General features: G+C 42.0%; 1 protein-coding gene and 1 long non-coding RNA gene across 6 annotated transcripts in view; one reads left to right on the forward strand and one right to left on the reverse strand.

Moving 5' to 3' along the window:
• The window catches only part of LHX6 (LIM homeobox 6), a 246,813-nt gene that overhangs the window by 141,909 nt on the left and 92,276 nt on the right, over window positions 1-12,628 (forward strand). The gene's annotated exons all lie outside the window — the stretch shown is intronic.
• LOC143809236 (uncharacterized) overlaps window positions 12,538-12,628 on the reverse strand; it is an 88,510-nt gene continuing 88,419 nt past the window's right edge. Inside the window, exon 3 of the long non-coding RNA XR_013222164.1 lies at window positions 12,538-12,628. This is a non-coding gene — a long non-coding RNA (uncharacterized LOC143809236).

Genomic DNA, 12,628 nt, shown 5'->3' on the forward strand with positions numbered 1-12,628 from the left:
TTTTTTATTAACAGGATTCACTTATTCATTTAAGAGGTTAATTCACAATGAGAACTTCACTTATTCATATGACAGGATAATGTTGTTCTTAAGATAATGGCCGATAGTCCCAAGAACATTGCCTCACACTTGAATGGAACAATGATTTTGCATTTGCAGCACGGCTCCATTCATTGACTTTGGAACTTATGGCGATATCGGAGTACAGCTCTCCATTAGTCCACCAGTTGGCTATCTCCATCAGTACCAAAGAACATAAATGGAGAGGTGGTAAAGGAGACAAGTCAAAGGAGCTGTCAAACCCTCCTTGAATGCTTAAAGTTCACGTTGCCAAATCTGTGGGCAGCATGTATCCGGCACTGCATAACATATACAGCCCACTATGGACAAAACAAGAGACGGTCTCCCCCACACGCACATAGCAATGTGTCCCATATATCAAGAACAAAGGGGATCGTCTCACTACCTTATAGAAAGGACACTCCCACAGGCATACATAAATCCCAAAAGAAAAAATGGAGTATAAGTCCAGGCCTTTTTGTAAAAAGGATATATCAAATAACTTTTTATTAAGCAATTTACATATACATATAACAACAAAAAATAATGAAAAAGCAATTCAGTAAAGGAACACAATTAGAAACACTGAAAAGACAGTGATATCCCTAAGGTACAACTGCAATAATATAACGTATAAGGTGCAAAAAATAGTGCAAGTCACAGGTTCAGTGTAAGATAGGGGCACCGGGTACCTATAATAAACCCTATAGTAGGGCTGCCATCAGGATAATCTCAGTTGTTCATTCAACCCATGGGGAGACATGGTGTTCAACAGGCTGATCCACTTGCATTCGCATTGAGCCAATTTCTTTTTCAAATCACCCCCCCTGATGCCAGCACGCACTTTGTCAATAGCCCAGATCCTAAGACACTTCGGATTGGATTGGTGATGGAGGCGAAAATGTTTTGGTATTGGCTTCAGAGTATCCACATCCTCCACGTCCTTAGCACCAATAATATCTCTTATGTGTTCACGAACACGAATCCGTAGTTCTCTAGATGTTAAACCCACATATATCAACCCGCAGGCACACACCGCATAGTAGACCACGTGGGTCGTGCCGCAGGTGATATGTTCTCTAATTTGATACGTTTTTAGGCCATCAGAGGACGCAAAGGATGTGGATCTCACCAAATTTTTACACGCCAAACATCCACCACATGGGAAAAATCCTTTTCTCTGTGGTCCCGCCCCGAAGGGATCTGGGGTTTTTGCCACATAGTGGCTGTGTACCAGAATATCTGATAAGTTGTTACTCCGGCGTGCTGTCATCAGAGGCTGGTCTGATAAATGCTTTCGCAACACCGGATCAGTCTGTAAGACAGGCCAATGTTTTTTAATAATGTCTCTCATCATGGCCCACCTATGATTGTAGGTGGATACAAAGCGGGGTTGACCCTCCCACCTTTCATTACATTTATCCTTCTTCTTATCCACCAATAGATCATTTCTCTTAGTTCTTTTTGCTCTCATGTACCCTTTTCTGATTGACCGGCCACTGTATCCACGCTCTCTGAACCTCTCCCCAAGGTCCACAGCCTGTTCCTCAAATAAAGCGTCAGTGGCACAGATCCTCCGGGCCCGAAGGAACTGGCCTATGGGGATGGCCCCAATCGTGGAGGGCGGATGTGCGGATGTGGAGTGCAGGAGTGCATTCACCGAGGTTTCCTTGCGATACATGTCCGTATAAATTAGGCCATTCTCATTAACTCTTAGAGTAATATCCAGAAAGAAAATTTCACTCTTATGATACGTGTACGTGAGTTTGATGTTGGAGTCATTGTTGTTGAGACCCACCATAAACTGCTGTAGTTCCAGGACAGGGCCCTGCCATATAAATAGCACGTCATCGATGTATCGATACCATCCCAGAATTTGTGGGGACGCCTGTGCACCGTCGCAGAAGAGCTCGCGCTCCCATAGCCCCAAAAATAAATTAGCATACGACGGCGCACAGGCCGCCCCCATGGCAGTGCCCTGTCGCTGGAGAAAAAAACGATCTTTAAAAACAAAAAAGTTGTGGGTCAACACAAATTCCAATAGCTCCAACACCAACTCACGGAGATCCGCCTCCAAATTGCTCGACTCCAAGAAAAACCTCGCTGCCCTCATGCCATCCACATGCCGTATGCTGGTATAAAGTGATTCCACATCCGCTGTCACTAGGACCATATCACTCTCCACGACGAGACCATCAACCCGTTTAAGGACGTCCGTAGTGTCCCTGACATAGGAGGGCAGAGTTTCAACCTGTGGTCTAAGATAGTATTCAATAAATTTACATGTCATGTCACACAACCCTCCTATGCCAGAGACAATAGGACGCCCCGGAGGAGAAGTAGGATCTTTATGGACCTTGGGGAGAAGATAGAACGTGGGTATCACTGGACATTGTGGCAGCAGACCCCCCAGAGCCTTTTTGGTAATAATCCCTCTCTCAAATGCCATTTCAACAATGGCTTGCAGTTGACTTTGAAACTTGAGGAGGGGACTCTGTGTCAGCTGGGTGTAAGTATCTTTATTTCTCAATTGCCTAAAGGCCTCTTTTTCATACTTCTCCACAGGCCAGATGACCACGTTACCCCCCTTGTCCGCAGGCTTGATAACAACATCATCCCACATTTTGATTTCTTGTAGAGCCTGTCTTTGTACAATACTCAAATTATCCTGTTTTTTATGATTACCAATCCTCTTGAAATCCTCCGTAACCAGTTTCGTAAAGATCTCAACCTGTGGGCATAGGGACAAGGAGGGGAACGTCGTACATCTGGCCGATACAAAAGGTGGAGAAGTACTCACCACAGCTGGATTAGATTCTTGTTCAAGAGCCTCCAGATCCCGTAATACCTCCAACTCAGTTGGGTCAGTAATCACAGAGGAAGAGGGAGAGGAAGACCGAAGATGTAATTTCTTTAGAATGATCTTCCGTGAAAACAATTGAAGATCTTTCAATGCTACAAAAAAATTAAAGTTGTTAGAAGGAGAAAATGAAAGACCCAGTTTGAGAACCTCTTTTTGTGCTTCAGAGAGAGCATGTGAGGAAAGGTTAATTACCTCTAAATTGTTGGTTTTTGATTTCTTATCACTTTTAGGGGAGCTGGTCAATTTTCGTTTATTATTAGATTTCCCACTCCTCCACTCATTACTCCTCACATGATCTCTCCTATTCCAAGAGGGTCTCGGGTTATCCGCACTTTGTGGTTTGTCCTCCACTGACGACATTAAAGATATAGAAGCAGAACGATTCCTCAAATAAGTCTTATTTCCTGGAGTGCGTTTCTGCCACCTATACACACGCTCCTGCTGGCGGTCCGCCAGATCCCGTTGATATTTTTTTGTTTTATTTTGTACTAACTCAGTCTCCCATTTTTGGAGGGCTAAGTCCACTTCACTTTTAAACTTCATAACCATTTCCCCAGTGAGACATTTATTCAATTCATCCTGAATCATTTTGAGTTCAACGTCCAGTTCCTTTAGTTGTTTCTCATTGGAATTCGATAATAGTTCCATGAACCTTTTGGAGCACATGGATGCGGCATCTTCCCATTGTTTAATAAATTCTGGGTCCTCCACCACAAAGGATGGGAATACTTGGACCCTTAATCCCCTAGGAATGAGGCCGCATCCTATGTACCGCTCCAAAAAAGCCCTGTTCCACCACAGGCGGGTACGCCTATTGAGTAGTTCCTTATACTTAATAGTAAGACCACTTGTGTCTCCAGATTTAAAATCACCAGTGCTTCCAGGTCCCTCACTGAATACTTTATCAAGCTGAGTTAGCCACGCTTTTTCGCGTTCAAGAAAATCCATTTGTTCCACAATGGTCGCTGTGAAGACACAGAACAAGATATAACATATACAGCCCACTATGGACAAAACAAGAGACGGTCTCCCCCACACGCACATAGCAATGTGTCCCATATATCAAGAACAAAGGGGATCGTCTCACTACCTTATAGAAAGGACACTCCCACAGGCATACATAAATCCCAAAAGAAAAAATGGAGTATAAGTCCAGGCCTTTTTGTAAAAAGGATATATCAAATAACTTTTTATTAAGCAATTTACATATACATATAACAACAAAAAATAATGAAAAAGCAATTCAGTAAAGGAACACAATTAGAAACACTGAAAAGACAGTGATATCCCTAAGGTACAACTGCAATAATATAACGTATAAGGTGCAAAAAATAGTGCAAGTCACAGGTTCAGTGTAAGATAGGGGCACCGGGTACCTATAATAAACCCTATAGTAGGGCTGCCATCAGGATAATCAGCGGGTACCGTGCACCAGATACCCCAACCCGCGCCCTCCAATCTTACCCATCATGCAGAGTACCGGGGGTCACCGTCCACGCCCCAACGCACGTTTCGCGTTAGGCTTCGTCAGGGGGCAGTGCTATATAGTGTGTCAGACCAGATTATATAGGGTCAGAGAACCTCCTTCATGTGCCACTGATTACGGCGCATGTCTGACGTCAGTCGCACCGGGAGCTGCATCATCCACCGCGCCCATCATGGCGCCGCGCTCCACACGACGTCACAGCGACGTCAGTGGAACGCAAACGTCACTAGCGGGCGCCGCGGCGATGCCCCGGAATAGCGACCGCGGCTGACATGCGCACTGTGGATACTCATGGGACGCCTCCCATCATGACGCAATGATGTCACATCTGTTGTGGTGCCTCGGTGTCTTTCTCCGGCGTCGGCGTTCCATCCACGTCGCTTAGGCGTCTTGGTGGGCGCGGCGCCGGGGGGGACGCGGTGGCGTCATGATGTGGGCGCGGCCGGCGTGGGATATGTGACATCATTGCGTCATGATGGGAGGCGTCCCATGAGTATCCACAGTGCGCATGTCAGCCGCGGTCGCTATTCCGGGGCATCGCCGCAGCGCCCGCTAGTGACGTTTGCGTTCCACTGACGTCGCTGTGACGTCGTGTGGAGCGCGGCGCCATGATGGGCGCGGTGGATGATGCAGCTCCCGGCTCCTAACTTCTGGAGCTTTTATCTCCGAGAAGATGAGATTTCATCTGTCATCTATCAAGTCATCTTGAACAGACACTCCGCTGACTATCACATCTCCTCCCTTTCCTACTCACTGCAACAAAACTTGGCAGGGGGACGCTTCTTTTTTATTTATTTTTTTACTTTAGAGAAACAATTTTGCAGCCTGGTTAAAATATCAGTAGAGTTAACTCTTAGTGTGAAACAGTATGGAGCCCAATTCACGCTGAAGCTTTGTGTAGCCCATACTAAATAACATCGGGAAGTATACCTCTGTAAATCATAGCGGACTGGACAATATCATACTGTGTAGGGAATCAGCCAGAAGCGAAAAATGTTCCATGTGCCTCCAAAAAAAACCCAGGGTCATACAAAGGAGTAATAGGGCACTGCAGATTTTGACCTCACTCCTGTCCTCATATCTGCTCATAGAAGCTGAAGAAGGACCATTATTGGTCTGAAATGTGGCCACAATTCTTTTTGAGACCCTGATGATTGAAATAACATTAATTCTATAAGTTCAACTGAAGTTTGGACTAAGTTTGTTTCCTGGTTGGCACACTCTATATCAAAAAGGACCTGAGAACAGGTCAAAAGTAACCATATTTTGCTCTACTTTTATTCCCATTTCTCTCCTCAGTATTCAGATTTTGTTGTTGTTTGTTTTTCATATCTGTCTTATAATTCCAGAGATATCTTCCTATTTTTTAGTGTTAATTTTTATGGACTTAACTAAGGGGGAGTGACTTACAGGGTAAATTATGCACATCAGCCTAAAGACACGCCTACGAGGATCCTGTGAGCTCCACCCCCTTTATAAAGACCATGAAATACAGCACAATATGAAAAGACCCATATCTTTGGAACGGTATAAAAGATTAAAAAAACAATACTATAGCTTTGGCAGGAGAGCTAGCAGTAACCAAGTGATCAGCATGAGTCTTGGGCAAGATGCTGAGACCAACGTCTTTGCTGAGCAGCTCCCACTGTGGCCGAAGCAGAATGGGAGACCGCAGAGGCAGACAAGGCTTGGGATCTACCCTGTGCAATGGCAGAATCCTGGCACCTAACACTATGTATATATAAAATAATATTTAGTATATAAAACAATAAAGAAATGCAATTATTACATGAATGAATCAAAAGGACCTTTAACTGAATGTTTTTTTTTAACCGAGTGCCTCCACCAATTGCCTCTGCTCCAAAGATTCTGCAAAAGTTTTTATTTCTCTTCTGTGCCTCTCCTTTCCAAAGTTAGGTCCCCAGTAATAATGGTGCAAATTTTCCCTTCAACCAAATGGGCATATACTACAGAACTGTCTGTGGGCGTTTCCTTTTCCTTATTTGGTGCTGGCCAATCAAAACACAGCCACGCCCCTAGAGAAGTTCTGTGGTGCACGACCAAATTGATTGAAGGAAATATTTACACCATTATTACCGGGGGGCATAAGTCTAGAATGGAGGGACACATAAAAAAAAGAAAAACTGTTCCAGAATCAGCAGAGCAGCGCCAATTTGAGGACATAGACAGTTTAAATAGAAAAATCCAGTGAAAAGTCCTCTTTAAGGCTGCTTTCACACACGCTGTTTGTTGTATGAACCTAGAAAGCTTTTGGCACATGCGTTCAATATATTCATAGGCCCTCATTAACCTAAGGAAATGGAAACAGTGTCCTTTTGGCCTTTGTGGGGCTGGTATATGTTGGTATTCCATACAAAGAAATCCAGTAACAAAATATATACATTAAAGTGACCTATTTCTCTGTATACCTATATAGTGGGTATACGAAGAGAAATTCTCCCGACATACTTTTCTCATTAATGCCTGAAAGTCTTACATATGAGATCAATCTTGACAATTTTTCTTTGAAATCGGATTGTGCTTTAAAATAAAAATATGACACAAAATTACAGTACCTTAAACAGAACCTGTCAGCAAGTCAAAAGTGAACCGTTTTTGCTCTTATTTTATTCCTACTGCTCCTCTGAATATTCTGTTTTGTTTTTTTAATCTTTTATACCGTTCCAAAGATATGGGTCTTTTCATATTGTGCTGTATTTCATGGTCTTTATAAAGGGGGTGGAGCTCACAGGATCCTCGTAGGCGTGTCTTTAGGCTGATGTGCATAATTTACCCTGTAAGTCACTCCCCCTTAGTTAAGTCCATAAAAATTAACACTAAAAAATAGGAAGATATCTCTGGAATTATAAGACAGATATGAAAAACAAACAACAACAAAATCTGAATACTGAGGAGAGAAATGGGAATAAAAGTAGAGCAAAATATGGTTACTTTTGACCTGTTCTCAGGTCCTTTTTGATATAGAGTGTGCCAACCAGGAAACAAACTTAGTCCAAACTTCAGTTGAACTTATAGAATTAATGTTATTTCAATCATCAGGGTCTCAAAAAGAATTGTGGCCACATTTCAGACCAATAATGGTCCTTCTTCAGCTTCTATGAGCAGATATGAGGACAGGAGTGAGGTCAAAATCTGCAGTGCCCTATTACTCCTTTGTATGACCCTGGGTTTTTTTTGGAGGCACATGGAACATTTTTCGCTTCTGGCTGATTCCCTACACAGTATGATATTGTCCAGTCCGCTATGATTTACAGAGGTATACTTCCCGATGTTATTTAGTATGGGCTACACAAAGCTTCAGCGTGAATTGGGCTCCATACTGTTTCACACTAAGAGTTAACTCTACTGATATTTTAACCAGGCTGCAAAATTGTTTCTCTAAAGTAAAAAAATAAATAAAAAAGAAGCGTCCCCCTGCCAAGTTTTGTTGCAGTGAGTAGGAAAGGGAGGAGATGTGATAGTCAGCGGAGTGTCTGTTCAAGATGACTTGATAGATGACAGATGAAATCTCATCTTCTCGGAGATAAAAGCTCCAGAAGTTAGGAGCCGTATATTCTGTATATTTCCAACGGTTATATCATCCAAGCGTATAAGAAACAGAAAAAGTGTAAATGTCTCCTCTAATGTAGGATTATGCATAAAATACTCCTACATGGAGACGGGGTAAATATTTTTCATCCTTATTTTCCCTTCGCCTACTTCCCTATTTTTCTTGCCTGACCTCTTGTACCCGTACTTCTGCCTCAATGACTTATACTTCCTTCCTTAATGAATCCATTCAATTAGAATGAGAAAATGTATCTCAAATGAGAAAGTGCAGGAGATAATAGTAATTAACTTTTTTCTACCCCCTCAATTTAAAAAAAAACACTCCACTTTTTGCTTTGCTTTAACACTACCTAAACAGTAAAGGGCACACAAAAAATACTATAAAATGAAATAATCAGCCCCGTTTAGTATAAAGCCTCCAACCATTTCATATGTCCTACAAAAGAGGGATTCTTCATTAAAAATATGACGACACTATGAAAACAGGCGGGCAGCAGTACAATCATGGAGCAACAGAAGGCATACACTATAAGAGAACAAGTAGGGAAATCCCAAAACCCAGGTCAAAATTTATGTCACAGAAAATATTATAATGCGCAAAAAATGAAGTTACCCCACAAAAGTTCCTAAGATGGGGAAAGAGGTGGTGACATGTGCTATGGCAATTTTTCATCTACTGAATCATAGCCTAGTCAGTTTATAGGCATGGGAGTATTGCCAAGTAGATTGACATCCTGATTTAGTAGATGCCACAAGTGTGTGTAAAGGGATGATGGAAAAACCTTTTACCCATCATAGTTGCTTAACCATTGCACCTAAGCCCCGACGCGCGTTTCACTATTGCTTTTTAGGGGGGCAGTGTGTTATGTGCTAGAGGTGCAATTTAAATATTCCGTGGCATTCTAGAGGAGCCAATGATGGCAACGGAGGAGGATGCATCTTGCCATGTCCAGCAAGTGCATGAGGGCGGGACCTCCGCCACCGAGTACATCCCTTCCAGTGTTACGGCAACAGTGCATATAGGGAACAAGTTTTCCATTGACATCAGTGAAATGCACCGCTCCATGCAGACACTTTCCGGGATGTGGGGGGACAGGAAGTTCTGGTCTCAAGTGATACCCACGTCAGAGAAGCAGTGGCCTACTTGAGCGTAATGTAAGATGACAAAGATAACCATATTGGATATGGGCAGAAAAAGGGCAAATACAATCATAATATCCAAATCTTATTAAAAGATGGGAGACCGGTATGTAGGCTGGGAACAAGCAGACATTTGGAAGCCACTTACATGCAATTTGTCTTTATAGGAATGAAGATAATTCCCCTAATAAAGTAATCTCCAAATTTCATAACTTTCTATGCACTTATATATATAAAAATAATTACTCTTTAATTTTTATTTTTTTTATATTATTAGAAGCCGTCCTTTAGCTGTTCACATGATCTAAAGTGATGGTGGCGCCATCAAAAACCTTCAAACTATAATGAGCAGGATTAGCAGAAGTGCACTCCGGGGCCATGCGTAGTGCCGTGTATACTTCATCAATGGGTGTAACCATTGACGAAGAAGCCAAAGCAGCTATGGAAAAGGCTGAAAAATGTATGAGAGATGTTCTTCCATAGCTGGTGGGTCTCTACTGTCTGCTAAGTGGCTTCTTCTTTCTGTGATATATGACGCTTTGCTCTTTCCTTTAGTTACTGTTCAGGTAAAAATTACTACTGCTAAAGTAAAAAAAAGCTTGAAATTGTTTGTTACGGTCCTTTAAATAACCAAATAATGGATACCCCTATAATAGTTCCATATGATTCTTGTGAAGTAGAACAAGCATGCCATGAATATGTTTTCTGCCGCATTACACGGGATCTAACAAAATATCAGCAAAGCCCCATACAATTATATGCACTTGGATAAAAGATTTACAAAGCTGTAATATGCAGTGTGAATTAGACCTTAAGATAGAGCTCTTCAGTAAGTGGTTGAAGCTGTGTCAGGTATCCAACAGGGGCAGATATTGTTAGGCATTACGGAAGCATCTTTACTGTACGTCAGTGTTCAACAACTCCGGACCTCAAGAGCCACCAATAGGTCATGTTTTCAGGATTCCCTTAGTATTGCCCAGGTGATTATTGCATCACAAGGACAGGCAAGAATTCCATCATCTGGCAATACTAAGGAAATCCTGAAAACATGACCTGTTGGTGGCTCTTGAGGACCGGAGTTGGGAAACATTGTTGTACGTAGTACTGTCTATATTCCAGATGTAAGATCAACTGTGGTCCTCCTTAAATTAACTTGCAGCACCATAGAAAATCCTATAAATTAATTAAACAGAAGATGGGTTGGGTTATATCCAAAATACCGACAGATGCAATAAGGCCTTACCATAATTTTGGTTCATAACTATTAAATTAAAGTGGATATTTGTTTATATAATTTTAAATAAAATAGAACAGTGATCTAGTATATGTCTATGCTAATGCTGTGTGTCATCTCCCTATGACATCCTATAAGATTCAGCTTTAACTAGTCTACCCTGCCTTCTGCTTGTAAGAGCTAACAGGCAAAAAAAACTATCACAAGCAGGAGGCAGTGAGACAGGCTGAAGATGCATCACATCATCGCATACACTCAGACTCTGCAATGTAATAGGGGTGAGACATTTTGTCTGTTATCTAATACTGTTGCTACTATATAGGACTCATAACAGAGCAAATACATATAGCATACAGTACATATAGTATAGTGGGACACGTACTCTACATTAGGCGCAGCATACCGGGGGGAAAGGAATCAACATGGCTTACAATCCAAACATGCATGCAAATACTGTTCCCAAAACCCCCTAAACTATTCTATAATACTAGTCTATGCTGCAATATATAACCAAAAATGATGGGGTGCTGACTTAAGTATTTTTCCCATTTCGTCCATCATCGTTAGTTTGCAGGGCTGTATAACTATCAAATGCCTTGTTTTTGAGAATATTTGCAGTGCTTGCCCAATCATCTTGAGCGACATGTATGTAATTTTTCACGAAGGGGTTAAGATGAGCACATAAAATACAAATATCTATACAACTTTTCCTTTTATTTTCTTCTTTAAAGGAAGCTAAAAAAAAAAAACCAGAACACAATTTTCACCATTCTCCTCATGTGCTTGGTAATTCCTGGGAAAATAACATGCCGCGCTGCAAATAACACATGGGAATGAAATTTTCTTCTGCCATTGTAGTGCAAATAAACAAAAGGGGGATGAAAGAAAGATCCTAAAACAACTCAAGCCCACAGAGCCGAGAGAAATATGGAGAAAATGAACTTTTTCTCAGCCTCTATGTATAGTAAGGGGGATCTGACATGATAATGATTAAAAAGATCTGTTCAGGGTTCTTTGCTGTAAATTTTAGACTCTTCTGTGTTTATTCCTTAAAAGGTTATTAGAATTTGTATCTCTAATGCTAATGCACTTACTGATTATAGTTACGTATGGATTGATATGATTTTTATTCCTTTATCACTATGTCTATAAGCTGTCACTGGCTACAAACAGTTCTTTACTCACCCTCCCCGGGTCCACCGCTGAATCTCTGTTGCTTTCAGTGTCTGTAGGTTTGCCGTCACCTTGATAGCGTTGAAGCCAATTACTGAGCTCAGCAGCTCTCTCCGAGCTGATGACACTGGCTGCTCAGAGCTTAGTTTCTGGCTGTGCTACCGACGAGACGTCAGCGAGACAGAAAATAACAGACACCATGAGCAATGGTGGAGACTAGTCACTGGACCCGGGAAGGGTGAGCAAAGAACCAAATTTAGTATTAACACCCTGCTGTTAGCCCTGGCAGGCCTGCTCACTATATAAACTCTTAAATCCCTGTCTTCCACTGCCAGTTATAAGTTCTGCCTTACCTGGTCCACACCCCTGTACTCTGCTCCTGTTGTTCCTTTTCAGACTTCGGCTCATTTTCTTGCTATTCTTCTATTTGTTTTGTCCCTTTTCTGTACCTTCTGGTTCTGACTTGGCTATCTGATCATTCCTGACAGCCTGCTCCACTGGCCAGCAGCTACTCCGAGGTCTCAACCCACGGCCCCTGTGTAAGTCCACATCCCTTTACAGGGGATAAAGGTTGAAAGCCATGGTTCCTCTGGGACTTGACAGATGGAGTAGCTAGCGCAAAGTACGTTGTGGAAGCCCGATTTAGAGCTGTCAGGTAACCATGTATAGAACCATTTTACAAGAAGTGCAAATGTTTCTATTAGACTTTCTGTCTCTGTATGTTCCACTTTTGGTTTTGGCTTATATATACTAATCCAAAATACTGGCCAAAATTGTACTGTGCAAAAGAGGTCTTATTCTACACTACTTTCTCCATCTTCCCTTTTACATGGGCCACTGGTTGGCAGAATGTACGTTCATAGGAGCCTTTGTTCCAGTCACTGCCCAGTGGGAACATGCCCAGACAAGCAAATGCTTTTTTTTGGCTTGGTAGCAACTTTTAAAACCTAAAAAAAATAACAAGACAATTAGTTGTGTACTTTGCCATGCTTTTCTACCTTTCTTTATAACCTGCATTCCTCAATCCTGAAGTGGCTGTTACTACTGATTGCCTTCTAGTCCTTTATTGTGGCGTCCAGATTGAGAGGTTCTGATAGTCTCT

Source organism: Ranitomeya variabilis, chromosome 2 (assembly GCF_051348905.1).
Source record: "Ranitomeya variabilis isolate aRanVar5 chromosome 2, aRanVar5.hap1, whole genome shotgun sequence".
Classification (NCBI taxonomy): domain Eukaryota; kingdom Metazoa; phylum Chordata; class Amphibia; order Anura; family Dendrobatidae; genus Ranitomeya; species Ranitomeya variabilis.